General features: G+C 42.1%; 1 pseudogene; it reads right to left on the bottom strand.

The window, feature by feature from the left end:
* Positions 1-349: 349 nt before the first annotated feature.
* LOC147445823 (protein SLE3 pseudogene) lies at positions 350-601 on the bottom strand (annotated as a pseudogene).
* Between the last annotated feature and the right edge of the window lie 5029 nt (positions 602-5630).

Below are 5630 nucleotides of genomic sequence, written 5' to 3' on the forward strand. Positions count from 1 at the left end.
GGAAAATAGAACGATGGAGATTGGCTTAGCTCTCTTTTTTTTCTTTTTTTTGGAAAACAAACTAAAAGACTTGCAAAGCTAAATAGCATATGGTAGTTTTACTTACAAAAGCAAGAGCTTTAGGTTTACAGAAGCTAATCCGCAGCCAAAAAACTAGTGCTAGTAGAAGACTAAGATCGCAATTCCCACCAAGCACAACAAAAAGATACAATATGTGCACTAATTAAGCTAATCTGCAACCAAAAAAATACTGCTAGTAGTAGACCAAGATCGTAATTCCCACCGAGCACAGCAAAAAGATACAATATGCATTGATGACGTAACTGGGGACATTTTTTTCTACTGAGTCCTATATTTTTGACTCATCAATCGGCATTGCCTTCTCCTCAGCTGCCTCATCGCCAGACTGCTCTAGGTTGGAGAGCCCACCCTTCTTTCCCATTTCGTGGTATCCTTCCGTCCCCATCTGCTCTTTTCGTGTCTGCCCTCCCTTGTTGCACCCTTCCGCAAGGCGCCGCTCCTACGCTTCTAAGGTCTTGCCTCCAGGAACGACTATCACTCCGGCGCGGGCCTTGAGGTCAAGCTCCTCGCAAGATGCCATTGTCTTTGATGGTGTGGTTTCTCTTGAAAAAAACACAGCACAAAGTGATGAGCAAGTTGCTAGCAAAGATAACGCTAACAGCCTCAAGCAAGTAATCTCTCTCTCTCTCTCTCTCTCTCTCTCTCTCTCTCTCTCTCTCTCTCTCTCTCTCTCTCTCTCTCTCTCTCTCAATTTTAAAAAAAAAACTGTCTGAAAGGCGCGCGCTCTTTTAGACAGTTTTTTTTTTTTAACTGAGAGAGGGAGAGAGAGAGAGGTTGGGTTCAAATGAGGCGGAGGTAGGGTGAGGGGACGAGGCGTGTGTCCTCTGTAACAGAAACCCATTAGGCTCTAGACCTACCAAAGTTTGATCGAGGCCCCCCCTTGGAAGAAACCCACTGTCGGGCTACTTTACAGTGTCAAATGCAGGATGCTCAAGTTGAATCCTGCACCACACATTAACATCCCCACAATCAGTTGTTGCAATGTCCCTCCTTGCCTGTCTCATGTGAACATCACGAGCGGAGGCACAGAGAATGCCGGCGGGCTAGTGTGAACCAGCCCACAGAGAGAGAGAGAGAGAGAGAGAGAGAGAGAGAGAGAGAGAGAGAGAGAGAGAGGTGCTCGCCTCCTCTCTGATCCTACCAAGCTGGCAATGTCGACGGTGTGTGTGAGAGAGAGGGGGGAAGCTGGGGGGAAGATAGGGGACGTTTCAAGCCTGTAAGAATATATTACAATGTCTATCGGCCAATACAAACATTGCCACACGCATACACCGCGCACTCACACGGTTCTCATACTCCATCTACCTTGCTTGAACGGTCTCATTGCCAGTTACACTCAAGAGCTTCTCCCACTCCTCATCAGTACACCGTAAATCTTTGCTCCACCTCAACCACCGAGCTTCCTTCTCGCTATCCTTCTGCAGCAGTTCTTCAAAAACCACTATGCAAGCTTGTTCTACTTGTATCTTGAGCTCGCTGCTACACAGCAAGCAGCAATTGCTGGATGAGTTGCATGTGAGACCATAAGTGCGCAGGACTCACCTCAGATTTCCCCATGTTTTTCATCAAGCGCATGCGTGTGTGCCTTTAGGGCGTATCTTCTTGACGTAGGACTCCCTCTATATCAGGTGGCATACGCCAATTCGTCTCCGAAGTCCAAACCGCCCTTCTCTTTGGCTATTACAGTTGCTTCCAGAGGCGGTGGGTGGTGGCTCCGCAGGCTTTTAAGCCACATCTCTCTCTCTCTCTCTCTCTCTCTCTCTCTCTCTCTCTCTCTCTCTCTCTCTCTCTCTCTCTCTCTCTCTCTCTCTCTCTCTCTCTCTCTCTCTCTCTCTCTCTCTCTCTCTCTCTCTCTCTCAGCTTGCCTTCGTCTACTTCTGCCCGCATACTGGCCAAAGTGGGTTGGCGAGCTCAAGCTCAAGCTACAATGGCTTGGTAGCAGAGAAGAGGCGAGCACCTCTCTCTCTCTCTCTCTCTCTCTCTCTCTCTCTCTCTCTCTCTCTCTCTCTCTCTCTCTCTCTCTCTCTCTCTCTCTCTCTCTCTCTCTCTCTCTCTCTCTCTCTCTCTCTCAGCTTGCCTGCGTTGACTTCGGGCCAAGGTAGGTCGCGAAACAATCCCTAACCAAAAACTTAGCAAGCTCGACTCGAACTCTCGCTGCTTCACATGCGCATCTTCCAAATCAATTGCGCTAACAACGTAGGAGGCTGCATAGTGCTGCGCGGCATAGTGCAGCGCCCTAAGAAAAAAATATAACCAAGCCCTCCCAAAACCTGCCTGGCCACGCTGTCGTTAATGATTGTGTGTCATTGACCCCACGCTATTGCTCGTGCCAGCGTGCTATAGTAGATGACTCGACGCCCTTCCTTTTGTCACTCTTGTTCTTTGTTTTTGCAACAGGCATCTCTTGGGATATGTATCGTACTTTTTTTTCAAAAATTGTTGGGACATACTTGCATTTTTGAAATTGAAAAGGGGCTGAGACACATTTTTCCCAAACACCTAAGAATCAATGGAAAAGAGGAAAGCATTGAAAATCTCCACATGAAATTTAGGATTTTTTGTGGGTTTAACACTTTAATCTGCCAAATCTAGCCGGTCTCCTTCAAAGCGACCCTCAAAACTAACTGAGAATTTTTATTTTTGTGCTTTAAAAATACATTAAAGACCGGTTTTCTATGGCGTTTTTGTTGAAAATCGATCGCTAATTAATGTGCCCTTGATAGTGATGTTGTTTCTCAATTTTTAGAGAGAGAGAGATCTAAGCATCTTCTCTCACTTAGCATCATTCTTTCTGGTAAACGGACATGATCAATTGCAAAACAATGCGTTGTCAATACGATGCAGCTCTTTTCCTCATCTAGCTAGTAAGATTTCTATACAACCTTATCCTGAGCAGACAAAAGCTCAAAAAAGATTGCATTTTGCATGCAAAATAAATAGTATGCAAAGTTACTACAATGGCTTTATTGTTCCAAATGTGAAGAAGGCTCCAATACTACCTTTTATAGTAGGGCATGGGTTTGATCTTCATAGATTGGAGCATAATTCGCCTCTTATAATTAGCGGTGACATGAATAATCCACATGAGCAAGGATGTAAAGCATATTCCAATTATAATGTGCTTGTCCGTTGAGTGGTAAATGTTATGACCTTCCTGATATTTGACATCTGCCATACTTATTCAAACAATGATTGACAATAGAAAGGAGTAGCATCTTAATCAATCTTTTGTGAAAGAAGCTCTTCGTACGAAGACTCGCGCCCCTAAGCTTTGAGGTTGTCACATTGTATGGTAATTATTTTACTTATTTACAACTAATTTTTTTCAATTATGACAATGGCTTTCTAGAAACTTTTAGGCATAGAAATCTATAAAGTTTGGTTGTTGTTTTTGTAAATTGATTAAAAAATTCCTATATTGATCAATTAAGGAAAGACATAATTTTATTGTAACAAAAGAAGTCTTTCATAATTAATGGTGTTTGTCGGCAATGTGTCATGTAAGAAGGGTGTCTTTGTATGAAGATCACAGTCTTGTAGTATAGATAGGGCAAGACGATGTGAAAAAGATGATTGGTGTATAGATCAACTAATGAGGTGCAATACATTGCTATCAAATTGATGCTTTCAAGTATCAACTAATGAGGTGTATAGATCAACTAATGAGATGCAATACATTGCTATCAAATTGGTGTATAGATCAACTAATGAGGAAGGATTCACATGCTTTCAAGTATAAATGACAATCAAGAACCAAAGTACTAGACACAGGAGCACTACAAATGACCTTACAAAAAGAATTTTACGATGACTTGAGCATTAAGTACAAGGTTAGAGCTCTTATTAGTCTATTAATCTTACTTTATGCTCAAAACATGTGACGCCCAACTGAGCCTAAGAGAGAAGATAATATTTTCAAATATTGTGTTTATTTTCTTAAAAGTAAACTTTGATCTTTTGGAATTTAGGAGGTAGTCTATCCATTGATAACCCTTTTAGTTTTGGTGCATGAATATATAACAAACGATAAGTACTCTGTTGACGATAAAATTTACTATATCGTGTACAAACACTTGCTCGGGTTTGTCCATGCTCGGAAAAAATCGCTCGGTGCATGGTAACACTCATTTCTCAGAGTGTTTGGGTGTGAGGCTTTCGTGCACATAGATAGAAGCCTAAGATCAAAGCTAGATGCAAAGTCTAAAGAGTGTTTCTTCATTGGCTATGGAGAAGGGGACTTTGGATATCACCTATGGAATCCTGAAGATGGTAAAATATTTAGAAGTAGGGATGTAATTCTTAATGAACAAAACATGTATAAAGATTACTTGGAAAGGAAACAAACAAAATAAATAGGTGATGAGTACATGAAGCTTGAGGACCTAAAGACTCAAGGAGTGAAAACGATGACAACATACAACAACGTCAACCAAATGAGGAGCCTCAACCTATTCTTCAAAGATACAAGTAGACCTCCAGAAAGGTTTATTCCTTCCTTCAACCATCTCTTGATCTCAAATTCTAGAGAGCCAAAATTATACCAGGAAGCTATGTGTAATGGAATTGGCCTATTTACTTTGAGAGTAGCGGAAATTAATGAGAGTACTTTTGAGAGATGACTTTGCAAGCATAGCGGGTGAACATAATTGAATATAGCAACTTACCAAAATTATACCAGGAAGCTATGTGTAACGGAATTGGCCTATTTACTTTGAGAGTAGCGGAAATTAATGAGAGTACTTTTGAGAGATGACTTTGCGAGCATAGCGGGTGAACATAATTGAATATAGCAACATAATCATAGCAATTAGTTAACTTGGCATGAACAATACTTTTGCAAGAGAGATAATTTAGAGAACATAACAACAGTTGAGGACCGGATTTATGTGGAGCCAGCCCCCCCTCCAATAGGCATTTGTATTATGATTTCTCCCATTAAGAGAGACTTGTTACTATACAATCTTTGTGTTCCTTGTGACCTAGGTGATGCAATGAAGATGGAAAGCTTCATGCATCACAAACATAACATAAACTTGAAGAAAGCTTTAAATATCCCAAGCCTCAGTCCCAAGACCTCAAACACCTTCGAAGGTGGAGAGAGCTAGCAAGGAATGAGGGTAGGGAAGAGGAAGAAGAAACATTTCGTAGAAGAAAGAATTAGTTCCTCACTTATCATAACTCTTGTTGCTAGCATACATAATAGCATAGTAATGAAGAAGAAGGAGATGGCAAGCTTAAGCATTGAAGCATGGCTCTTGGTTGGATTTGCGCTCCATATCCAAGAGTGTTGGTGTAGGCTCTCAACCTCTACTTGCTTGTAGAAGGAGAGGGGGCTCTTGAACTTTGCATAGCACACAATGAGAGTGTTTGTGAGTGTGTGTGGGTGATTATACCCCCTAAGCAACCCCCTAGCTTGCTTGGGTCGACCCCCCCTTGTAGCTCATGCTTGAAGCTCATTATACCCCTCCAGGCCTAGCCAATCACAAGAAGGAGGCATTACAAGCAGCAAGGGTAGCCTTGAGACAAGTGTCCCCCTTTCCCCTTTGAGA

The sequence above is a fragment of the Adiantum capillus-veneris genome, chromosome 12 (assembly GCF_014529385.1).
Source record: "Adiantum capillus-veneris isolate H3 chromosome 12, ASM1452938v2, whole genome shotgun sequence".
In the NCBI taxonomy this organism is placed as follows: Eukaryota; Viridiplantae; Streptophyta; class Polypodiopsida; order Polypodiales; family Pteridaceae; genus Adiantum; species Adiantum capillus-veneris.